At 48.5% G+C, this 25,678-nt stretch overlaps 2 long non-coding RNA genes across 2 annotated transcripts; one reads left to right on the top strand and one right to left on the bottom strand.

Annotated features, from left to right (window-relative positions):
* Positions 1 to 1,379: 1,379 nt before the first annotated feature.
* LOC123381033 lies at positions 1,380 to 3,089 on the bottom strand. Its single transcript, XR_006587537.1, has 2 exons — positions 2,810 to 3,089; positions 1,380 to 1,802 (listed from the first exon to the last, which is right to left on the bottom strand). It is a non-coding gene; the product is annotated as an uncharacterized LOC123381033 (long non-coding RNA).
* Positions 3,090 to 3,330: 241 nt separating this feature from the next.
* On the top strand, positions 3,331 to 18,072 carry LOC123380804. Its single transcript, XR_006587004.1, has 2 exons — positions 3,331 to 3,568; positions 12,524 to 18,072. It is a non-coding gene; the product is annotated as an uncharacterized LOC123380804 (long non-coding RNA).
* The last annotated feature ends 7,606 nt before the right edge of the window (positions 18,073 to 25,678 follow it).

Here is a 25,678-nt window from a genome sequence, read left to right as displayed (position 1 = left end):
GAAGCCTGCCCACCCTCTGCCAGGCTGGGATGAAGCCACAGGGTGGTCCGATGGGGCTTTCAAGGTCACTGCCTCCCAAGTTCCTCAAGGCTGCCCTGGTGGGGGCAGGGCAGAGCAAACCGTAGCCATTGTCCAGAGGGGAATATTGAGGCCATGGTGGAGCTTTGACCCCATAGTGGCGGAGCCATGGGAAGAGCACAGCTCAGGGGATGGTCAGCCCGGATTGGGGCCCTGGCTTTGCCGGGATCACGTCCCTCAGAGGCTCTCCTCCTCCTGGTAGGGCTGTTGCCACAATTCAGGCTGACGGCATACGTGGAGGTGCCTGGCTCATGTTAGGTTCTCAGTAAACATTTGTGCAAATGAGAACGTAGAAAGAGAAGATGGGTTTCTTGATTGCCACTCCATTTCCCTGCTGTCTTGGTTGGGGACAGAAACATGGCAGCTGTTAAAATAAGGTGACCTGCTAGGCTGTTTGATGTGACATACTGGTTAAAAAAAAAAAAAAAAAAACCCAAACAGTGTTAGAAAAGGAAACAGAAAGAACAAGAAAGCCGAGGTGGGGCTGTGAGTCCCAGACTCTCAGCAAGGGAACGGAGGGGGGGGTGGTCTTGGGCGTGGGGGGGGGGGTGGGGAGGGTTGGAGGAGATTGAGGTCTCATAGCGGAGGGGCCTCCTGGTGGGACTGCTGGCTCGCCTCAGGCTGTACAACCCGTGAGCCCATCCTGGGGACGAGACCTTTAACTGGGGGCAGCCTTTTTCCAGAGCTAGGACTCAAAGGACGCATCCCAGGCCACGAGCTAGACTCTGATGCATCAGACAGGACCACAGGGGGGCCGCCTTGGGGCTGGCTGCCCGGGGAGCACCCTGCTGGCTGAGTCTTCCCCGGGGCGGGGCTGGGAGCCAAGGGAATCACTTTGAAGGATTCTGGTTATTCCAATTGGCCTTTTATTTCTCATGGCTCATTTTAGACTCTTCTTACTGCTTTGCAACATGTGGTCCTATACGGACGCCCACCTGATCAGAGCAGTGTGTGAATGGTAAGCCAAGTGAGGGTTCGAGTTCTAGCCTAATGAGGGGGAGCAGGTGAATTAACACCGATGAAGCCCGGAGAGACGACCCCACGTGTTCGGGTCACGCAGCAAAATCGAGGCTTGAATTCTGAAGAGCAAACGCCTCGTCGTAACGCCCCGTCCAGCCCCAGCCCCTTAGTCCGCTGCCAAGCATATACTCCAGATAAGCCTCGTCTGGGAGAGGGACCCTAGGGTCCTGCCTCCACACCTGCGGCCTGGCCCCTCCTGCAATATTAATCTGGCGCTTATCAATGTTTCATCTGCTTTCTATCCCACATCACCCTGCTACCGTCTTCTCACATTTGAGCTCGGGGATAATGAAAAATAGATGTGTTGACTCCACCCGCCCTGACGCTTTTCGCCAGGTTTGGGACTTAACAGGAGGTGATCTTGCTCAGATGTTCTCCCAATCACCCGCTTCCTTGGCCCCTCCGCGCCTCCCGCAGCGGGTACCGAATGTATCTTGTTCTGGGCCCAGCTTTCGCTTGTTCAAGGCACGCTCCTGCACACTGTGTTCTTGGGCAGGCACCAGGAGCTATCTTTGACCACTGGGCTCAGAGATGCTAACTCACTTGCCCAAGGCCACACCGGAGATTTTTAATGGTTTTGAAGGGGCACGAGTCAGCGCTGAGTGTTCTCAGCCTCTGATCGTTAGAAGCGACGCCTTCTAACAGGATGGGCTCTTGAGATCCAGCCCTTCTTCTTCGATATCACATGATACAAACAATAAAACCTAGGAGGGAGGGAAGAGGCGGGAGGAGGCTGAGGCTGCTGTAGCTGGTACTCAGCTTTGACATGTCATGCCCCTCCTCAGAGACCTTCAGTGGCTCCCCACCGGCCATGAGGAGAAAGCTAAGTTCCTTGGCTTCGCAAGGAAAACGCTTTGCAAAACTGGGCCTGACCCACATTTCTACTCTGTTACTCCTGCCCTGCCCGTGGTCACCACGGGGTTTCACCTTTCCAGGACCCCTGTACGTGCTGCCTCCCCAGCCACCAGAAGTGCCCATCTCTGCCTGTCTCTTTGGACATCTTTTTCCTCCTAATCCAGACCGGTGATTCCCCAAGCAACCAAGGATTCTGCACAGAGAGCCTCCTGATGCCTTGGTCCTGCCCCCCGCCCCCACCCCCCCCAGTCTGCTGGCACTGGTCTGGGATGGAGCCTGGGCATGCATATCTGCCCCCACATGACACTTGGCCAATTATAAGCTCAGGATAAATAATAAAACACGCAGTCTGCAGTTTGCCTCGGACTGAGCCTAGCGGGGGTGGGGAGAATAAGTTTTTAAAGCTGAATTTCGCGTCTAAGGATCACCCTTTCCCCTAGACAGCTGGTGTGCTTGTTTTGCAGAGCTGAGGAGACGGCTTGCCTCATAATGACCGCGCTGGCCTTTTCCCCCTGGCTGCCTTTCCCCTGTCTTCAGGTCCCGGATGGAAGGACCCCCAGCAGGGGAACAGGAGGGGCTCCCTCCGCCGCCTGCCTTCGCCCCCTTTCCTGTCACTCCCCCAGGCAACAAAGGGCTACAACTTCTACGGCCACCTCCCAGCACACGGTGCCCGCCACACAGCACGCACTCAGTAAAGGTTAGCTGAACTGATGACAGACGTGGCCCAGCCCCAGCAAGCGACTACCCACGTCCCGGGGGAGCTGGTGGCAGAGCTGGGCAGGGGACGCATCAGCTCTATTCTCCAGGGTGTGCTCCCCATATTCTCCACCCCCCTCTTTACCTCGTCTTCTCCCACCTGCCAAGACTCTGCTCCAGGAGGGCCCAGACGTAGGAAAGGGACGAGTGCCCAGCACTGCCTTCCCCTTCCCAGGAGACATCAGTAGCCCTTGGGGTTTGTGGAGTTAGGGGCCCCAAAGCCCTTCAAACCCACGGCGGCCCACTCTCCTTATCCAACCCTGAGGAACCAACCCCAGAGCAGTAAAACTATTCCTATAAACCCAGCTGCACCTGTGTCTTCGTGAAAGGGGGAGGCGCAGGTCCTCTGCATCTCTGGAAATTCTAGAACAGTGCTTCTCAATATGTGGGCCTCACACTCACAATATTGGTACCACTTGGAAACGTGTTTGAAATGCAAACTCTCCAGTCTTACCCCAGACCTACGGAATCAGAAACTCTGGGGATAGGGCCCAGCAATCTTGCCTTAACGAGCCTTCCAGGTGATTCTGATATAGGTTAAAGCATCTGAGAACTACTGTTCTAGAAGAGGCAGGATCAGAGCCCTATAAAAACCGTCAAGTGGACCCTTGCCTGGGCTGATGGGTTCGCCTGCCCACCTAGGGCTGAAGTGCTCTGCGTCTGAGTGAAGAGGGTAAAGCTCGTGGGCCATGACCAGTGGGTGAGGAGCACTGACTGCCTGGGACTGAAGGAGACTCTAGGCTCTACAACAGCCATGACCTTGGGAGGACACGCACACCGAGCAAAGAGGAGAGGAGATGTGACCGAAGGTTTGGGCTACGGGATGTGATCTCCTGACAGCTGAAGGCTGCCTCTCCAGGTGATGTGCTTGCTCTGGGCTGGGAGAAGACCCCTGGCCGGGTGACTGGCCGTGCCTCCTTGATTTGGGCTGCGGATAAGGACCGTGTGGGAACCCTGAGGGCCAGCCTGCCCTCTGTGGGGTTCCCTAGTGAACCAGCGCTCGGGGGGGAGGCTACCAGCCGGGGCACAGGCGCTGAGGGGTGTGGGTCCCACCTCAGTCAGTGTCCTGCCCTCCCCCCCACCCCATGATGCTCTGGTTGGATGGGGCCTGGCATCCTGCCTCAGTGGGGGGAATCCTGCATCCCCCTTGCTTGGGGGAGGGGAGGTGCCTATGGTGCTCAGTCCAGCAGCCACTTTGAAAGAAAGTACTACAGAGCGGAGAAAGCCCTGGGGCACAGCTGTGCAGGGCTTCCGCCTGATGAAAGTGGAGGTAGGAAGGAGAAAGGAAGCTGGAGCCCGGTCTAGAAGGGACCCTGACCTTGGCTACGGAGTGTGCGGCTGGAGCAGACCCCACCAAGAGGTGGAGGGGAGTGGCTGCTGGGTGCAGTCTCTGGATGGCCCTGAACTCCGGGTGTGTGGGATAGAGACTGCGTTCCTAAGGAGGTCTGGGCCAGTCTGGGCTGGGCAGATCTCGGAGAGCTGGCCAGGAAAAAGAGGCTGTCCTGACATTGGCTGCTGAGCTGAGACCGGTTCCGGGCCCTGCACTCCTGTTCTTAAAGGGGCTGCCATTTACCTGCTGCCTCGGATGTCTGAGTAATGTCACCGGCGGGATTGCCGAGGATGCTCCTGTTGCACCTGGGGTCACATGCTTCAGGCCTGGCTGTTAGAACTAAGTCCCTTCTGAGCAGGGCTGGGTTTTGGAAAGGAGATCGGGGTCTTTAAGCAGCTACTTGGCTTGTTAAGCCAATGATAAGGTGGCCAGCAGCCTCGCTTTCTCCTGAAGACCCACATGGGGTTTCAGTCCGTGGCTCTCGGGAAAGAGCTGGCGAATGAAAGCTCAGTGCATCTGCCAGGAGTCTGGCGCTTGAAATGCGGCGCTACGTGGAGACCCAGGTCCTGGGTGTGCATCTCCTATGTGGGAGCCCTAGTCTTGGACTACCTGCTGCCCCAACATCCAGGCTTCGCTGGTGGGCTTTGGTGTGTAAAGCAGGCAGAACTTTGGTCTGTTCCTTGGTGCTGCCTGGGGAAGATGAGCTTGTGGCCAGGAGGCCCTGAAGCTTGGAAGTCTAGTCTGGTGGCTTGAGGACTCCCTACTCTGGGACCAGCGCCAGGAAACATCCCCTCAGTCGGATATACCGAGGACCTGCTCAGCCGTGTTCTTGAGCTGTGCCTTCTGGAGAAGGAATGGCTGAGAGCTCTAGGACCAGGGGGCTTGACCGAGGAGACCAGGCTACGTGTTTGTTTCCTCAATGAGCAGTCACAGCTCTTGGCCAGCTGCTCAGATGTACATGCCTCCTTGGCAGGAGATCTCCCAAACACTGGGTGGGGTTCTCTCCCCCTCTCCCCCCGTGTCCCTGGTCTCTGGCCTGGGGCAGCCCCTTGGATTGCCTCGGAGGCCCCTGCCTCCAGGAAGCACGATCCTGGCCCTGTGACGGGTGCTAGAGCCAAGGATGAAGACCGTCTTGCTCTGTGAGCTGAGAGGCCAAATTAGCTGGCTGCTGGGGAAGAGCAGGCCTAAGGGTTCTCTACGGAGTAGAAGGGAGGTGGGGTGGCTGCGGGGGGGGGGGGGGGGGGCGGTGGGTAATCATGTTCTCACCCTGACCGCAATGAAGGGTGTTAGTGCCCCTCCCCTTTCTGGAGAGCAGCCGGGCTGTGGGACACCCAGCTGAGCTCCACCGAGGAAGCTGAGGCCTCTCTAGAATGAAAGCTGAGGGCGAGGAGAGTGGGTAGGCTATGTGTGGAAGGACAAGTTACCGCAAGGGGCTGGAGGGAGGCTGGCTCCAAGCTAAGTACAAGCAGCTGGTTAAACGGCATCGAATGTCTAGGAGGGGCCTCCTCCCCAGCTGGCTAAGCAGACCCTTCAGCCGGGCAGCCCTGCCCTTCCCAGGCCTGGGTCGGCACTGGGGGCTCCATGAGCCAGGCTGCTCTGTTCCCACAGCCGCCCCTGGCTGTCTCTGCAGCCCCTACGGGGAGATGGGGTGCTTCTGCTTTGGCCACGACGAGCCTTTCTGACCATAGCCTTGCTGCGATGGGCCCTCGTTTAGGTGCCCGGATCTTGGCCATTCTCTGGGCTTCAGGAGGTCTGTCCCCAGGCAGGTGCAGCTGTGTGTGTCCTGGCAGTCATCTCCTTGCTCTGTTCTCTGGAAGCTCACCACCTCCAGAGAGCCTGGCCTTGCCCCTGCTCACCCATCCCGACCCCCCCCCCCAAAGCTGTCACAGTGTGCATCTGCCTTCCTCCAGCTTCTGACTTCATAGTAAAGTAAGAGAATCTCCCAGCCAACTCCTCTGGGCCTTGGGGTTTTCCTTCTCTCTTCCTTCCTTGCGGCCCTGTTTACGGTCAACATCTCTGAACCTTGGGATGCTTTCCTCGACATACTACTGAGCTGTCGCCTCCCTGGATATTGGCCTACCTTCCATGTCTTTGCTTTTCTTACGTTGCTCTCCTTCCGCGAGACCCTTCAACCTCAAGTTACTGTGGTATGTTCCTTAGTGGGGTCCTCAATTATCTATTTTCATGCCTAACTTAATACAGCTGATACAGTTAAAACCCTTGTTGTGCTTAAAGCTTCTACCTCTGGAATCTGCTAGAATTGGCCATCTCGAACTAATTGAAGTCCTTCTCACTAGTGGCAGTGCCTACTTCCAATAAGGTCTGTGAGGGGCAAAGGAGGCCAGATGCTCCAAGGGCTCGCTGAGTTGGTGTAGATGATGGGTGGGAGGGGAGAGAGCCTCGGGATGGAGTAAGCAGATGCTGGGAACCCAGCTAATCCTCACCCTTCACCCCACAAAGGGCTTGCCCCCCTTAGGGCAGGGCCTGCCAGGCAGAAGGGCATTAGGCTGGAGTCAGACTGCAATCTCCCAGTGTTGGGGAGAAGGTGGCAGAAGGGAGGAGGTTCCTTTGCCAAGCGATTCCCAGACTCTGTTCTTAGCTCAGGGCTTCTGCCTGGCTGTCTTCCTGAAGACCCCTGGTCTGGAGGCATGAGTGAGAGACCTGTAGAAGGCCAGGTAGAGGGCAGGACCTGTCCCAATGTCCTGGGGGAGATGGGGAAGCAAAAGTCGAATGACTTTGGTTCCTAACTTCCACAGCCTGTCAGGCTGCCTCCTGTCCTGGAGGAGAGCCCCCACCTCACAGGTTCACATGGCCCCCACCCTGAGGGTGCTCAGCTTTTTCTCCACCTTGTTCCTTGTCTTGGCCTGATCCTGGTAGAAGGAGCTGGCGGTTGTGATCAACATTCTTAGAGCAGGAACGGGACCCAACTCCTTGTTCCTTTCCCAAAGGAGTTTGACAAAGTCTTATATACATGACTGTTGGTTGTGACCATTCTAGCAACTCGAAACCAAATATTTAACAAAATGTACTAAGAGGTACATGGTGAAATTCCTAGGTCCTTGCTGCTTTCCTATAACTGCCTCTCTAAACTACCTTAAACTATTTATGGAAGGTCCCCTAGGCTTTCGCTGACTCTCTGGCAAGGCTGCCGACCCTTGATCCTGAGGCCTGTCTTTTCCTTGGTTTATTCCCATTTTCCAGTCTCTGCTTGCTCAAGTGTTGTGAGGACATCCAGACCAGACCTGGTGTCTTCACTGCTAAATGCAAAGACTGGCCAACAGCTGATCTTGGGCCAGTGGAAAGGCCTAGGAAACCCTGTGTAAGGACTTGTACGTACAATCAGGTCCAGCATCTTTGGAAGATGAAAAATCCTTTGCAAGATCCAAAGGACTTAATTACCTTCATTGTTGAAAGCCTACTACAGTCTTCTGTGCCCAAAGACCTGGTGAGCCTTGTCCAGGTCTTCCATCCCTGCAGGGAGAAGTTGTTCTAGTAACCGGCTACTCGGATATGCACCTTAGCCTTCATTGTGGGACCGTGGTGTTCATGCTAACTTCTCACAGCTTCGGTTACGTGGTCCTACTTTTTCTGAATTGAGACACTTCGTTCTGACCTGAGGCTTTCCCTGTGAACTGTGTTCCTTCCAGATGCTTGGGATTCCACCCGAAAACCCTTGCCTTTGGGCTTAACTGCCCATACTACTTAGAGCTGGTTAGCTGGTAAACTTCTCAGCTTTTGTCTAAATCTCCTTCATAAGTTTTGAAGGACCTTTGTCGGGAGGCTTTCCCTCTAGACTGTAGAGGTCATCCTAGTCTTCCAGCTCTCTTTTTTTGAGAAGTCCATCATGAATCTTCATGGTCTTTTCCTTGACTGCTTTTGGGGCTTGACCTAATGACTTAAAGTCTAGGTGTATCAATTTTGATCGTCTATTTGAAGTTTGAACTTCTTGGCTATCTGGGCTTGTCTCCTTTGGAAAGCTCTAGGCCACTTTCAACATTTTGTCCCATTCTCTTCTGTGTCTGACCACACTTGGAAGATCTGAGTCCTGGCTCTGGGCATAAAGGAAGTCACTGGAGTCTTGAAAGCCATTTCAATTCTAGGTTTTTGCTGAAACTTAACCTGAAGAAAGGTGGTCTTCTGCTTCCTGAGCTGGGGGTGGTGAAGTTTCCAATACTAGGGACAATAAGGTGGGAAGCTTAACCTTGAGCTGGGAGAGCTGCTTTAGGACCTGGAGGGTACAATTAACCAGCAGGTACCTTTCATTTTGGAGGTCATGGAAGAAAACCATACTGGCTCGAGGCTTGAGTGCTAGTGCCTCTGGAGATGAAGGCTTAATCCCTTATTTTCTGGCTTCTGCTTCATGAGCCACTTCTAGGGAACAGGTGGGACAAATACTATACACCTGGTAGGACTTGAAGTATTGGAGAAGAAAGATCAAGGTCCTTCAACTAGACCTTCCAGCGGCTTTCCTGGGGCCAGAGAAGATGGTACTGTGACCAAGACCAGAAAGGTGTCCTAGATCAAGTCAGGGTAGACTGCTATCCAGTAAAGCATAAGCCATGTGAACATCCTGGTCCCCTTCTGTGGGTGTCTGTACTGGTCAGAAGATGTTCTCTTCCCGTGGCCCCTCCTAGGTTCCAGTTGTGTTAGGGACTAACCCTCCTGCTCCCAAACATCCAGGATCTACCTGGGGCTCCTAGTCCTATTCCCTAACTGTCACAGCTGCTTGATGCCTACTCAGGAGGCCCAGTCCCTTACCCTCTATCAGCTTTGCCTTTTGCTTTCGATACTTGAAGGAAGAAAGCTGGCTTTGTTTTTTCTTGGTGAAAAGGCTGGGTTTACTTAACATCCAGTGCTGCTAAAACTTCTAATTCTTGACTGGTTTCTCTAGACTCTTTCATCTTAAGAATTCCTAGTCTTTAAAGTCTGATCTTAGGTGCATAAGATACTGCCCTACTGATAAGAGTGAATTCCTGTGGCAAAGTACAGGTATCTGGGAAGGGAACCCAGGTTAAACTGCCAGCCAAGACTTTGGGCATCCTTTGTGATTCCTGACTGTCTATCCCTCCATTGTGTTGACCAGAGGCTATGGGAAGAAGTGGAAGGTCTATCTAGGGCCATGTTGAATAGGCCAAGTGCCCACTTTACCTGCAGATAACTTGCCTGGCCTTGGACATGGCATCTGGGTAGGTTTTCCCCTTGCAGGGGAGGAAGCTTCAGGATGGGGCTAACAAGACTAGGATACCTGGCCATTTAGAATATGCCTCAGAGTCCTTACAAAGGAGAGTTGCAGGTCTATAGTGCTAACTGCTCCTTGCCTTGAGCTTAGGGCATCAGGATGCACTGAAACTGGGCAGTCTCCCTAAGGTTCTGGGAGATCATCAAGAACATGCCTCAACTGTGAGGAAAGTAACAAGTACAGGAATACAGAGCCTACCTGTTCTCTATTCCTCCTGCGCAAGTAAGCCAGCAGAAAAGAGGCCAGCACTGACCCAAGCCAGGAGGCCAGACTGGGCAGGGAAGCCCAGCTGGTCCTCAGGTGCAGCCAGAGAGGTAGGGATGTGTAGAGAATGGAGAAGCCTTTAGAGTTCTGCCTGTTGGCTACGGACAGGATCTAGGGATCGAGGACCTGATGTGTGGCTGATCTAGGAGCCTCTTCATTCCAGGAACACTTTGCTCCTGAATCTTTGGGGAAGAAAACTAACTCAACACCTGCTGGTCAGGGATTTGGGTCCATTTTTAAGTTTTTCCTCTTTGTATTTGAGGATGAGGCTTCTATTGGCCTAACTTCAAGTTCTCCATTCCTTCCCTTGGTGTCGGCTCTACTGATGAGCCCAACAAAGGCATTCTATTCGTGTTCTTGATCGCCAGCGTTTAATCCTTGGAGTTTCCATCTCTGCATGTTACTCCTCTGCTGTGGTGTATTGCCTTTTTCTGTTTGAGCCCTTAACCTATTCACCAGTCATCTTAAATTCTGTATTTGCTAACTCCCAAATTGGTCTATCTGAATCTTACTGGTGTCTACTCTTAGATGGTGTTTCATGCCTTTTTGACATGCCGTGTGAGGGAGTGGTGAATGTTGAAAGTAGGGGCTGATATGATTAGGTTGGACAAAATATGGAGGTAGCTGTGAGGACTGGAGGCTTTAGTTTCCTCTTCCACTGTTCCGCACTTTCCCTATGAACTCCTTAAAATAGGGTCTATGTCTTATGGCTCTCTGTTGTAACCCACTCTAGACTAGAGCCCTATTGGGTATAGGGGTAAGCCATAGCGAAAGTAATGCGTAGTCTCCTGACTAAGCTTTAGAACTTCTAGTGGGCCTGAGTGCTTAGGCTGAACTTCAGAAGCCTAGTTCGGCTTCCTTTCTCCTTTCAGAGAAGACGAGAAGGACTGGAGTTGGCCAACTAGCCTTCTCTTAAGTAAGACTCCTGATGTAGTGGTCCTTGGAAGACCAGCCTCTGTCCTGGAGGATGTTCTGGGCAGATCGCAAAATGGTAACCCTTTCCTTCCATCTGCCTGAAATGAGGAGACTTTTTCTTGTCTGACCTTAACCATGAGAACCCGGTGGGATTTATGAAGGTAAAACTCTACAAAAGCAAGGGACCCCCACCACTGCAACCCCTAGAATTTCTCACTTCAAGCTAGTCTAGCAACTTGGCCTCCAGCAGGCTGTCGAAGTGTTCCTACCAGTTCCAGTGGCTTCTGCAGGGAAGTTGGCCTTGGCTGTGATTCTGTATATCTGTCTCCATGTCTTAGGACAGCAGCTTGCTTTTATGACCCCAATGGTCTAATGGATCTAAGGAGTTGTTGACTTTGCTCAGTGTTCTTGCGTGAACCATCACTTCAAGTTCTTCACATGCTAGAACTGGCTTTCATCTAAATAGCTTTATCTCTGTTGGTCACAGAACGTGGCATGCAGCCACTCTCTCCCATGATTTGGAGGGCTCACATGGCAAAAGGACCCAGGCTGTCTCTGGGCCTCTTGTGGTGGAGCTGGCCTTCCATGTCTAAGCCAAAGCCATAACCAAGCATGACAGGACTTATGGCAGAAGCTAAGTGCAGTCAGGAGGTGGGGCCCCCTTTTTCCCTAGCCCCCAGTATAGGTTGGGGACTCAGCCTCAGGTACAACATACAGAACACTAGAACCCTCACCACTGCCTGGCTTGTTCCCAAGTGGAGGTTGTATACTTGGGGGAAGGCAAGCTGTCCCCTTCTCTCCCTAGCTCTGCTGGATACCAGCTCTCCGGCCACATTTTTTTTTTTTTTTTAAAGAGGGCTTTGAAGTTGTTCTCCCCTCTGTGATTTTGTTTGGGGTTCTAACCTCTCTGGTCTGTGTGGGGAAGAATTACCTCTGGCTTGGATAGAGCTGGCCTTCTCAGCTTGGTCTCTTCAGAGGACCTGCTGTTCGCTGCTGACTCCGTGTTTTCCTGAGTTCTGGAGGAGTCCCTAAACCAATGATAAGCCAGTAACTCCAGGGACTCTGACTTGAGTTAAACTTAGCCTTCTACCAGTTGACCAACCTGCTGGTAACTCTTGGCCGTGGTGCATATGAATTTGGTTTGAGGTCTTGCTCTTACCTGAAGTATTCTGTGCTCCTTTCTTCCTATGTCAAAACTTAATGTCCAGCTCTTTCTAGATTCCTGTAGAAGCTTCAAGAATTCACAGCCATCAGGAGAACCTCAAATCCCAAATAAGTGCTCTAATAACATGTGGCCCAGGGAAGCTAGGCCTGGGTCTATAGATCTTGGGCTCTGAACTGGAGAAGCTTCTCCAACCAACAAGCATGGCTGTCTCTTGGCCTGTGTTTTGGTCATGGGCTACCCCACTAGTGTCAGACTTGTGGTGTCCTTGACACCTTGGAGCAGCAGGGATTCCCACCTCACTCTATTGTGGAGAATAACTAAACTCCTGTCTAGGGAAAATTCCTATGCTGGGAGGAGTGAGTTTATCCTGGAGGGTGGCTAGAATATGTATCTACATAAATAGTAGGCACATGTCTCCTGGTCACTTCTGAAACTGCTTCATGCTGTTGCTATAGAAGTCTAGGCATTAACTGCTAATGGCATAGCCCTCCATTCAGTGCAGCTTGCCTGTTCATGCTTAATTGACTGCTGTGAGGAATGGAGGGCCTTTAAATGTCTTACATGTTCAAGATCTGAGGTATGTACCTAACTTGGGAATGCTGCGTTATAAGGGTATTTGGTGTCCTGAAAGACTACCACTCCTCAGAGTGGACTATGTTTCTACCTCCAGATCTCCACCAGAACACACCCTTCTTAACCTGATCAGTAAAAGATGACCCTACAAACCTGTATTTCTGACTAATAAAGGAGTATACCCTATCTGTAAGTCTTTTCTGAACTACCTGTTGCTATAGTCAATCTCTTATATTGGCATTCCTTCTTTTAGTGGGAGTTCCCTGTATCTTCTAGATAACCCTTGCCACTTTAAGTGCTGCTGACCTTCTTTTTTTTTTTTTTTCAGTCACCAGTGGAATCTTGATATGGCTGATAAAGAACAAGCCTAAATATTCTTGTTCCATCCTCTCCTAACTCATGACTTGGATGTTAATGGATTTCTTACCCTCAAGGTCAAACATTATTCCTTTTTTCTACTAGCTTTAACAGTACAGAACTTCAAATGCCTATAAAAGTAGGATAGCCTCTCAATTCTGAAATTCCTGTGGGGCTGCTATCACTGGTGCTCCTACTTCCTTGGACCCTAACTAATGCTGTGGCCAATACTGGACTTCTCCCCTGCCCTCAAAGGCCTGGGGTGTGCATCCACAATCTCTGACTTTGGAGTTCTGTCTTGAGCACACAGACTATGCTTCCGTGACTTCCCTGCAATGTCCTGCTGGAGCTGCAGGTTTGCTTTGGTCCTGAGTTTTAATAACTCCGTATCATAGGACTACCAGACATGGGGGCTTTTCTAGAAAGTCCCTATGGAGGCAGGCATTCAAAGAGACCTGTATTCCACTTGTAGGGAAGGCTGCATAAATTGGTCTTAAAATGTTTACAGTTAAAGGTTACACTTCACTGTGTAAAGACTTAAAAAGGAGTGCTTGTTTGGTCCACTTTTATGCCCAGTCCTCAATCTGAGTATGGTGGGCTATAAATACCTTCAGTCTGTAGAGTAACTAGGGGAGGGTGGAAGGAGGCAAGGAATTGAATCTACTTTCTTAATTAAGCCTTTAATGCCATAGTATCAAGACAAAACCTCCGGTCTCCTGGAGAAAGCCTGATCTATTGGTGTTACCAAGATCTGGTGACTGAAAGTGAATGTAACAGGTCTCTTGACGCAGCTCTTACTTCCTATCACCTGATCTGCCAGCTCTCAAGTGAGCTAATCTTAAGTAACCAGCCATAGCTAACTTTTGGAATTCACACCTAAGTTTAAAACCGTTCTAGTGAATAAGGCTTCAGGGGCTGTGAGATGGCAGTACCTCCCATGCTTCTGTGTTCCCATGTGGGATCTTCACAGCCTGTAAATTGAATCTTTTCTCTGGAAATAGTGAGAGGCTTAGGGAAACTGCAAGGAGACAACTTAATAGCAAACGAAGGCAACCAAGTTAGCTAAGGATGTTGAGGTTTGGGGTCGCTGTTCCTTCCAGCCTAAATTAGCTGTTGTCCAGTTTCGGTTCTTGGTCTGTTAAATCCAAAGACCACCTGGACGTGAGTATGGTCTCATCTTCAACTGAAATATCCTGCCTGTCTGGGGTTGGGGGAGCTCTTCTATTATATTCTAGATGTGAAAACTTAAGTATGTTGCTGACCTAGAGTAGGCTAGAAGTTTTTGTGATCTCTTTTCCCTGAGAACATAGGTTGGCAAACCTTTTCTATAAAGGTCTGGATAGTAATGATCTTAGGTTTTGTGGACTGAGGCAGTAATTGAGAATATTCTGGTGGTACAAAGGATGAGGAAACTTAAGACTTATAAAACTAAACCCGGTATGAAAATTTGTACAGCTTTAATAAGAAAAATAGAACTTTGTCTCTGGAGACCTGAGGTTCAAATTTCGTGGTCCCAATCAAATTGATAGCAAAAGTTGACTTGTCAATGCTGATCTAGAACAAGTCTTTTTCAAATAGACCTGTATTACAAGAATGTACTTCATCAGCTTTGCTTTATACCAATAAAAGCATCAGCTGAACTATTACAGGAGTAGGGGTCAGGGGCATGCTCGATACAGGTGGTAAAGACGGGGATAGGGTCAGAAACAAAGGGGTGCATACAACCCATTCAAGGACCCAAGTGGATTGACCTAGGCAATCTACCAATACCATTTCACTCAGTATGTTGACAACAAAGACCAATAATGGAACCAGTCATCGGTGAGGAGCTGGGGTGGGGCCAGTACCCTCTCACACTGCTAGTGAGACTATAGAATGGCGAGACCATAGCTATTAAACAGCTGTTCTATGACTAGAAAGAATTGGTGTGTCTCTAACCATGAGGCTGAGGTCTCGATCTCCCTTGGATTTCAGTATAGAACTGCAACTACCCTGGGCCATAGCACAAATAATGGGGTTGTTGGGATGTAGAAGACCAGCCTAGGTATACTAGGACTTCCTGTTCTTTGACCTAGCCTCTTGGTTGGGTCCTGAAGGATATCTGGCGGATCTTGGATATCTTTACCTCCAGTCCTCCAGGCTGGTCCCCTCAGAGCTCAAAAGCCACCCTAATTCCATTTGGTCCTTGAGCTATGAAGGCAGGAGGGTGGGCGGTAGTGTTAGGCAATAAAATACACCTTAAAGGACAAAGAGGCATAAAATGTGGTTAAAGGTAGATTAGGGGAAAGAACCGTGTATATATAGTAAACATGGTAGATCCAGCTTCCTGTACTGCAGAAAACGGGAAACCAATCTTTGATCTCTTTACTTCTTCTAGTTAAGACTAGACATGCAGTCAGTTTCTGCCAACTAGATCCACTTGAGTCTATCTTAGCAAGCCAGGATCTGAGAGTATCCTTCTTGTTTGAGAGGTGTTCTAATACTGGCACTAGCTTGTAGGGGTCAAGGAATTTGGGTAGCTTTAGTTTCTCACCTTCCAGGTCCTGGCAGAGGTATCCGGTCTCCTAGTGGGCAGGTTTCATGGTGCTATTCAGACAATCCTTCTCAGACAGCTAAAAGCTGCTAGTCTTCAAAGCCCTTTTAAACTTAATCTTGCTTAAGATAGCCAGAATGGCTTGTTTCCTAGTCCTCGACTCCCATCCAGGACTTAAGGTCATGTTAAGAATACCTAGCCATTGAAATAGGTAGGTGTCCTCAGTTATGGTAAAGGTCATTCTGGTTGCAAGATAAAGCACTGTAGGGGCTGGCTTCCTAGCTTGTACTGGCTGGAAATACTGAAGGGAAAAATGGAAGGATTTAAGATTTGGATAGAAGCGAGTGGGCTTAGTGGTGAATTTAGGAGAAAAGGAACAACTAAGTGGTGTCAAATACTAGGTAATCAAAATTAAGCATGTAGATATGCTAAGTTAATGAGTTAAACAGCCGTGTGCTAGTTGGAGGATTCAGGGGGAAGGTCATTAATTCAGTCCCAGGCAATCTTGGTTTGTATTGCCTATGGGACATCAGTACAAACCTCAAACAGGCAATTAAGACCACTGAACTTAGAATCCCCTGAAGCAAGGACTGTACCCTGAAGGTAAACGTGGAATTCATGGTCTAGGGAGCATATAATTAGCAAACCATTTCCCAAACTGCCCATGTGCCAAAATGGGGCACCTAGGAAAGTCTCTGCGCTTAATGGTTGGGCAGGGACACAGGCAAAAGGGGGAAAGTAGGTGGTCGTGAAGACTGAAGAACAAAGACTACCACAAGGTGATCAAAGGAAAGCAAGAGAAGTCAAATGTGGGTGTCTGAGTTGAATGGGATCCTGTCTCGCCCTTATCAAAATGGGTAACTTGGTGCCCATAGATACTGTTAAAATAGTGGAACCAGAAGCTTGGCTGGACCACATAAAGAAGTAAAGATGGAGTAGAGCAACTCTTGCACAATAGAGGGGAAGAAATAAGGGTGGTATCTTATGGAGCCTCAAGATGAGAGCTGTCCCCTATTAATCTATGGGATCACCCTCTCCATTATCCTTAACATACAAGACTACCTAAGATAGGGGATTGTAGAGAAACGCAAAAGGTTTGATGTAGGCAGAGAACTAGGCTTTATAGGAGAACATCGTGTAAGAAGGTAGATCAGTCATTATAGACTATACATAGGCCGGTGACAAAGTTCTTCCTGCCACCTTAAGGAGAGAACAGTTGTCAGAATGGAGACAAGCACGTGCAACGTGCTCTCACACCCATGTGTATCTGTTGGTCACAAATGTGAGGTGGGTGCTAGGGATGGGAGAAGATGGTCCGGATACACTAGCATCTAATCCTGCTTGATCCAGGAAGTTCTCTGCCATGTTTTCTTGGGGCTCTGGCATAGGCTTTTGGCTCTTAAATGTTCTATGGAGTGATCCTTGTTTGTGTGGCTGTGGGTGCTGGGGAGGGGAGGAGGGGGAAGCCGGATATTCCTGGAGGTAGACAGAGCAATAGGATGCTTAAATGAGCTAGCCTGACTTAGATCCAGCCATTTTGACCTTCCCTTGGCCTAAGGGGTACTAAAAATTTCTCTGGAGAAATGTGCTGTGACCTTCTAGGTGCTGTTCTGGGAAGCCTCTCCCACATTAGCCTCAGAAAAGGACTCGGGAGCATATCAAATTGGCTATCTCCTGTCCTAGTGTCCTATAAACAGAAGGCTGACTAGTCCTACTTCTAAAAATACCTGCTCCTTAAACTTATTACAACTACTTCAGTATTTCTCAGACAGGACTTGGGTAGGGAACCCTAACTATACTACTGCAACCAAACAAAGTGATCCCTAATCTCCAGAGTCCTGTTTTACCAGTTACCTTCTAGTTCCTTCCACCCCTAATTGGAATTAGGGTCCTTTGTAGAGTCTATATGCTATCACATTTGGAGTCTTGTCTCCATATATAGGCTTCTCCATCTTTCCTTTCAATTCTTTTGAACCAGGTTCACCTGTCCTACAGAATCCTCCCCATTTGGGACTTTGCCAACTGTATCTCTGGTGTACTTCAATACATTTCCTTCCCTGTGTTTCCTGTAAGTCTGTGGTTGGCTCTGAAAGGAAATTCGAGTTTACTTCTTGAAGATTGCCTCTTCCATAGCCATGTACTACCATCGAGAGAGGTGTACTGCTGCTTGCTGAACTTCACATGGATTAGGATCTAGGTCTACTTCCTAGGGATTGCAATTAGGCAGCGTTCTCTCTAAAGAGCTAGCCCATTAAAAAGCAGCATAAATGCAGGATTCCTTGCCTTCACCTACCAGTTCTATCTTAACCAAAAATAGTCTCCTTAAATAACTTTAGCTGATGGAAGCCAACTGAAACATCCTCGTGGTGGTCAGCTAAATATACAGAAAGGTCTCCTGGAGACCACTGTCCTGCAGCAATTACAAGGCATGGCATTACAGGTGCTCAAAGAACATGGAGTGCTTCTATAGAAATCCATAAAACAGCATTAGTTTGTATAGGTCACAGCTGCCTGGGAGTAAGATCGTTGGCCTTTGAGAATAAGTAGGAGATTGAAACCTGAGCAAAACAATGCTGTCAGGTTAAAACCTATATATACATATATGTATACATGTGTATATATACATATATACCCACCCACATAGAACCACTTTTAAGAGATGCTTCTGAAATGCCAGTACTCAAGATTCTTAATGCTAAGGAAAAGCAGAATTCTGAGGCACTGGGGACCTATTAGTCCGACTTCTAAAGTCCTTGAATTTTGTACTTACACTGATCTGATCAGACAAGCAGTTTGTTTAAAAGGAAACTACTGATCCTGTCAGTAAAACTCTAGTTTCCTCTAAATGGTCAATGACTCTTAAAACATGTTCTGTTAAATAGGATTTAGTGGGGTATATTAGATACCTACTCAGCTTTCAAAGACCCCAGTCTTGATTTTTTTTTTTTTCTTAAATGCATACTCTCAGGGTGTACACTTGTGCTTGACATTGTTGGTTCCCCCAGCATGCAAGTTTCCTCCTGGATGCCCAGCTTGGCCAGTTTCTAGCCTCCCCTAGACCTAACTATGGTCACGGGCTGAGTTGTGGCCAGTAGAGCATGACCAGATGTAGGCTACTTGCGTGAGGGTAGCCTATGCTTCTCTTGTGATCTTTTTTTTCTTGGTTGAGTAGTACCCTCTGAGGAGGCTCCTGGCACAATCCCAAGGGAGCCTCAGTCCCTGAACTGGCATAAAGGAACCAGGTGACCAGAAACCCTCACAGTCTAACAGGGATGCGAATGAGACTCTTCTCAGCCACAGAGTCAGGTCTGTTGAAAAGGCTAGTATTAACTACTAACCCAACCAACTGCACTGTTCAACACGAAATGCTGCTTAGTTTCTTCTAAGCTTTTTTAATGGCTTCTTCTAAGCTAAAAACCTCCGTTAGGCATGAGCCACTAAAAGTAAATTAGGTATCTGAAAGCCTTAAACTAGCTGAGTGACTTTTTAAAGGGGGAGTTTGAGATCAATCCATGTGGACGTGTCTGAGTGGGTCTAGCACACTTGCTGGAGAGCTATATACAAGAAAGGGTGGCAATTCTTAGCTGCTTGGCTCTTAAGTGGGAAGGAAAGTCTGACTCTGTTCCTCCTTCACCCATCAGCCACTTCAAGTCCCAGTGCATCCGGGTGCAAAGCAGTTGGGCAACTGTGGGTAACCTATGAAGGACCCTGTGGTTTCCCCAAGTTTAAGCTGTAACACTTTTCTGTTTACTAAAGAGCATAAACAATTCACGAATACCATTGACAGTAAATAGTCACAGAAGTGTCTGTTTGACTACCACCAGAGTAAAAACCTACACCTGTCAGTACCCTGGACTTCCTTCTACATCCTTGACTACCTTCTCTTTTGTTAACACAGCCTAGCTCCTAGGGAAACTGTCTCCTTTTCCTTTAATACTAGATGTGGGGAATTGTAGATAATTTTACTCTGGACATGCCTGCCACGAACATCCTAGTACATATAAGACATGTAGAAATGTGCACAAATCAAGCCTATAGCTGGATAAACCTCCAAAGCAAACGTTCATGTAACTGGCACTCGGAGGAAAACAACCTCTTGCCAGCATCCTCAGAAGCCCCTCTAAGGTCTCTTCCTGAGGGATAGTCACTATCCCAAGGTACTAGTGTCTGGACTCCTATGGGTACAGATGAGTGTTGCTCACTGCATTTTGTAATATCTTCTCCCCTGGGGTTTGAGGGGAATATTTCTTTGAACTGGAACTTCTGGAGCTCTCACGTGCCAGGTGTTAACGAGCATCTGAAGGTACATTATACTCTAGAGAATACTAAGTGGTTCACTAACTGCTTATTCTCAACCCCTTGAAGGTAGATCCTATATAGTTCACACATGAGAACGGAGGCAGAAGTGTCTCAGACATGTTTTAAATATCAACTGAATTAACACGTCCCAGGGATGTGGAACACATGCATATGTATCATCTTTACACTTGAAGAAACTAATGTGAAGGTTACTTACTGAAGGTCAGTCCCTTCTCCCCAGATCAAGGACCCAACCCTGTGTCTCCCTTGTGACCATCCTTGTGCTGCCACTTTTAACATGGAAACCTGAAACGTGGCTTTTTCTTCTGTAGAGCTGTGCTATTCTTATTCTATGGAAGGAAGCTCCTAATGGTAAGATAACTGAGAGCCTACAGGTAAAGCAGGGGTCTGTCCCCCTGGCTACCCAGGGTCGGTACAAAACTAAGGAACCTTGCTCACTGGCTTAGTCCTGCTCTGCTTTGAGAATTTATAGGTGGCTAGTATGATCCCAAACTATCCTTAGATTTTTAAAAATGGTAATGAAATCCTATGGAATAAACTAAGGATTTAACTTTGAGCACTGGAAACACAATTGCTCTGTTCTGGTTAACTTTGTGGAAGGGAGTCCTGTCTTGACCCGGGAGCCAATTTTGGGGAACTTAGTTTGTTCAGGAAATCAGAAAATGCTGGCTTATATCTGAATAGTTAGGGTCATATGTGTGTGTATATATACATACATATATACACTTATATACACATGTGTAAATCTGTCCCTCTAACTTTTCTTAGAACCCAACAGTTTTGTGACTCAAACTATGTGTCTATTAAAGGAACAGCTCTTGAAGTAGAATATTTCCTGAGCAGGAAAATTAAAGGAAGCTTCTTTCCTTCAAATCTCTGGTGGTGGTGAGCTGGAGACCTTCCTACTTAAAAGCTACTGAATCTGCCTCTTCAGAGAAGCAGTTAAGATGAAGGCTACGCAACAAGCCTGAACTGGAATGAATGGCTAAGGGAAGTTTAAATTACTTTTTCTACTTAGTGTCTCTTGTATACCAGCTTAGAGTGGTCACCACTGGGCAACTTGAAGTCGAGAGCCCAGAAAATGTCCCATCTGCCCATGGCCCGCAGGGGGAAGGCTGTAGTGAAGGGGTGAGCCCAGAGGCCACAGGCCCTAGAGTTCATGGGGGTTGGCTCTTGACGGTCTTCTTGAGTCAAAGTGCCCTGGTCATCCTGTGTCCTGTGTTTTTTGGAAGCTTGTACTCAGATTTACATATTGCAAATGTATTCAAGGAACATCTTGTCTTCCACAGAAGGGTGTGGCAGACCATATATGCAGGGTATAGGTATTTTTCTTCATAGGACTTCTTGGGTTTGTCCAGCCAAAAAATATAAAAATACCCTACAGATGACCACTCCCTTTTTCAGGGAACAGGGTTAACAGATAAAATGCAGGAGGTCTGGGACACACTCCTACTAAACCTGATCTGTGGTTCATCTGAAACCTGACCTTCAGCATTTTCCCCTCATGAAGCCTGGTAACCCTAGCAAGGAGACCTCCCCCATATTACTACTCCCCAGTTGACACCTACGTTTCTGTGGCACTTGAGAAAGATGGGACTGCTGCCTTGACCTCCTGCAATTGCTGAGGGGAAAGCAGTGTTTTCAGGTCGAAACAGGTACTATAACTGGATCCACTCCCTTAGGGGGAATATCTCCCTCAGCTTGCTTCTTGAATTTCATAGAGATGTACTTAATCTAGATCTTGACCAGAACGCTTTGACTAGGAAATCATGTTGGTCGAGTTGTTTAGGTTTTTAGCTTCATACCGCGGATGTTGAATTTGAGCTGCTAGCTCAAGCCTGGGAGGAATCTTGATCCACAGAAATGGCTGGAGACCAAAGGTGATTCATGTCTCTAGGTTTTGGCAGTCTTTGAACTGTATCCTCTTAGGTTGTGGAACTTGGCAGTCTCATTTGACTTGCCCCCACATTGAGCTACTTTAAGTAGACGTATGGGCATACCTTGGAGATCTTGGGGGTTCTGTTCCAGACCACCACAATGAAGTGAATCAAATCGATCTTTACTAGCGTAAAGAAGTGTTGTGTTGACACTAGACTGTAGTCTAAAGTGCACAATAGCTCTAGGTCTATAGCCATGTATATACCTTAACTAAAAAAATCATTGCTTAAAAGCTAACCATCGGAGCTCTCAAGAAGTTGTAATCTTGTTGCTGGTGGAGGGTCTTGCCTCCATGTTGATGGCTGCTGACCGATCGGGGTGGTGGTGGCTGCAGCAATTGCTTGAAATAAGACCACAGCGAAGTTTGCCACATTGATTGCCTCTTCATGAATGTTTGCTATAGTATGTGATGCTGTTCGACAGCATTTTATCCACAGCAGAACTTGTTCCAAAATTGGAGTCTGGCCTCTCAAACCCTGCTGCTGCTTTATCAACTAAGTTGATGTAATATTCTAAATCCTTTGTCATGCCAATAATCTTGACTGCATCTTCACCAGGAATAGACACTGTCTCCAGAAACCATTCTCTGCTCCTCCATAAAAAGCAAACCCTTTCCTAAATCTTGAGATTACAGCCATGCAGTCCCATCTTCAGGCTCCACTTCTGGTTCTCTTCCTATTTCCACAACATCTGCAGTTCCTTCTTCAGAAGTCTCAAACCCCACAAAGTCGTCCATGAGGGGCGGAATCTACTTCTCCCAAACTCCTTAGTGTTAGGTTGGCTTCTTCCCATGAGTCACAAATGTTCTTAATGGCATCTGGAATGGTGAATCCTTTCCAGAAAGCTGATAATTTACTTTGCCCAATTACTTTGGTGAGCAGAATGCCTATCTATGGGGGCATAGTCTTACAAAGATTGCCTAAAAGATTTGAAAGTCAAAAGGACTCCTTGATCCATGGGTTGTAGAATGGATGTTGTGTTAGCAGGCGAGAACACATTAGCTACCTTGTACATCCTATCAGAGCTCTCAGGTGACCAGGTGCATTGTCAATGAACAGGAATATTTTGAAAGGATTTTTTTTTCCTGAACAGTAGGTCTCAATGGTGGGCTTAAAATATTTAGCAAATCCTGTTATAAACAGATGTGCTGTCATCCAGGCTTTGTTCCATTTAGGGCACAGGCAGGGTAGGTTTAGCATAATTCTTAAGGGCCGTAGGGTTTTCAGAACAATAAGGAACGTTGGCTTCAACTTAGTCACCAGCTGCATTAGCCCCTCAGAAGAGTCAGCCTGTCCTTTGAAGCCAGGCATTGACTTCTCTCTGGCTATGAAAGGCCTGGATGGCACCTTCCAACAGAAAGCTGTTTTTTTGTCTGCATTGAAAATCTATTTAGCATAGTCACCTCGATGAATCAGGTTTGCTGGATGTGGATTGCTTGCTGCAGCTTCCGATCAGCACTTGCTGCTTCACCTTGTACCTCTATGTTAGAGACCACTTCTTTCCCTAAACCTCACGAACCAACCTCTGGTAGCTTCAAACGTTTCTTCTGAAGCTTCCTCCCCTCTCTGACTTCACAGAATTGAAGAGCATTAGGGCCTTGCTCAGGATGAGGCCTTTGCTTACGGGAACATTGGGGCTGGTTGCATCTTCTATCCGGGCTGCTTGAACTTGGTCCATGTCAGCGATAAGGCTGTTTCACTTTATCATTCATGTGTTCACTGGAGTAGCACTCAAGAATTTTTCCTTTGCATCTATGACTTGGCTGCTTATTGGATGCAAGAGGCCTAGCTTTCAGCCCATCTTGACTTTTGACCTTGGCTTCCTCACTAAATCTATCTGTAGTCTTTGATCTAAAGTGAGTGACATGTGGCTCTTTCGCTTGAACACGGAGGACACTGTAGAGGTTAGGCCAATTAATAACCCAACGTTGTCTTGGAAATAGGGGGGCACGAGGAGTAGGAGCAAGGGAACAGCCAATGGCAGAGCCATCAGAACATCTACCTTCATGGATTAGGTTCAGTCTTCTGTGGATGGTGGTTCATAGTGCCCTGCCCACCCCACCCCCCAACAATTACAATAGTAATATCAAGGATCAGTGGTCACAGATCACCATAACAAATACAACAATGAAAGCTTGAGATACTATAAAAATTACCAAACTGACAGGACAGGAAGTGAACAAATGCTTGAAAGATGGCATCAGTAGACTTGCTTGGTGCAGGGCTGCCACAGACTTCAGACTTCAAATTTGTGGGTTTTTTGTTTTTGTTAAATATATCTGCAGAGTATAATAGAAAATATGCACGTACTTGAGCTAGCTCTGTGTTCACTGCGACCTTCAGGTTCTAGGACAGACTGGGGTCTGATGGAGAATCTTTCCTGAGGCCTCTGAGCCGCCCACCTCTTGTTTGAGCCCCTCATGCTCAGGAAGAACAGCTCCATTGATCCCAGGAAAACCTAGCTCCTCTCAGTATGGACTCTCTGAACTCCTAAAACCCTCACTGTAACTCTTTATACTTGAGTCTTTAGCTACGGTATAAGTAACAGTAATAGTTCATGTCTCCTGCTATGGAGGATTCCATGGCTATACAAACTGCTGACTGCTCAATCAGATTCTTGAGTTTCCTTTTGGGGGTTACTACAGAAAATGGTGGGGACTGGCTGGAAGGGGTGTAGGGGTGCTTCCTGGCAGCCCAGGGAAGAAACAGGTACGAGGCAGGACCGTGATCAGAGGTCAGCCTCTGGTGCCTATGGCTCAGTGGTCAGGGATGGGCTGTCTGGCTCCTGTGTCTATGCCGCGAACAGACCTGTCTCTAGTGGCCTGGCAGGTGGCTCTTTTGGATGTTCTGTCACTTTCAAAGCTGTTTTCTTCATAGGCTTCAGCTGTATAGGCTGCCTCATGACGGGGGGACGCAGGTGGCACAGTCCTTGATACTTACCCCTAGCTCCTTCCTGGCTGTGGATCCTTGTCTGCTGGGTTATCTCTCCATTCCTATTCTCTCCTGTGTCCCTTAGTGGGACTGTTTGAAACCCTGGACTCTGAAGTAGCCAGAGTGTCCATTACATCCCATGGTACTGGGTTGGTCTGTGGTCCGGTGACTGGCCTGAGCCAGTGAGTCAGATCTTCGGGGAAGAGGCTTACTAAGTTGGGATAGATCAAGCTCTGTTCTTGGCCACTTGTCTCCATTAGCGTTAATGTCTTCATGCTGCAGCCCCTTGGTATCCAGGGTCTGGTGGTAAAATGGTTTGGGTGCCTATTTTTTCCATGTGGGCTGATGTTCTTGCTGGTAGATTTGGACTTCCAGATCTACCTTAGCTGTGAGACAACTGTGGTGCTTCTCTCTTGGCACTTCTCCTTTGTGGACCTTGGTCTAGCCTAATTTCTTGTTCCATCTGGCTAAGACCAGGTCCTTCAGGCCTTTCTCTGAACAGAGACCTTGGTAGGAACCCCTTTCTGTCTACTGGCCTCTAGTACCTCTTGGGTAGTGCTTGTTCTCCCTCAGTTCTGTCCTGTTCCCTTCTGCTGGGGTCCTTGTGGCAAGGACCCCTGAGCAGGTCAGTAGAACGTTCAGATTCCCCAGTTGGGCCCACCCTTGAATTCCAGGGTACAAGACCTGTAGTCTTGCCATATTCTCACTGTGTGGTAGTATCTGCTCTATAGGGGGTTATGTGGCCTCTGGTGTTCCCCTTGCCTCAGGGCCATTTGTTTCTTTCTCTCTTCCTTACCCATGCAATCTCTTAGCCTTCCTTCTGGCCAGGATACCCCTGCGCAGCTACAGGCCTCAGGAACACAGGCTACCTGCCTGCCTCTATTTTTGAGCCCTTGCCCTGTGAGGAAGGTAGCTTCCAGCTTGTGTTCTAGTGCCTTTCATCCTGGGATCCTTACCACTCTGTGCCTTGGGTCACCTTCATTCACTCATCTTCTGGGTCTGACTTCCAGGGCCATCGACTTTGGTTTGGGATCAGTCTAGGGCCCAGCCTCTGCCCTGCCCTACCAGGGTACCATCAGGTGCATTTTAGTCTCTGTTTATTTCCCTCCATCCACCTGCTGCCTTACTTGGTAAGTGGAGTGTCCTCAAGCAGTCTTTCCTTCCTCTAGACACCAAGTCCCTATTCTTAGGGTATGGTTTGAGTCCTGCTCTCCCATATTTAGAACTATATCCTTCTCTATAGGTGGTTGCTGTCTACTTACCCTTGTCATAGTCATGACTTTATTCCAGAATAAAACAAGGTTGATGTCCCTGACCTCCAGGTTTTTTCTTGTGCTATCATTTCTGGACCATATTCTTGGTTTTGAAGTCTGAACCTGGCTTTAATGATAGGACTGAAAAGTCA

This window comes from Felis catus, chromosome D2 (genome assembly GCF_018350175.1).
Source record: "Felis catus isolate Fca126 chromosome D2, F.catus_Fca126_mat1.0, whole genome shotgun sequence".
Classification (NCBI taxonomy): domain Eukaryota; kingdom Metazoa; phylum Chordata; class Mammalia; order Carnivora; family Felidae; genus Felis; species Felis catus.
Note: the sequence above shows the minus strand (reverse complement) of the source record. Positions and strands in the feature narration are given on the sequence as shown.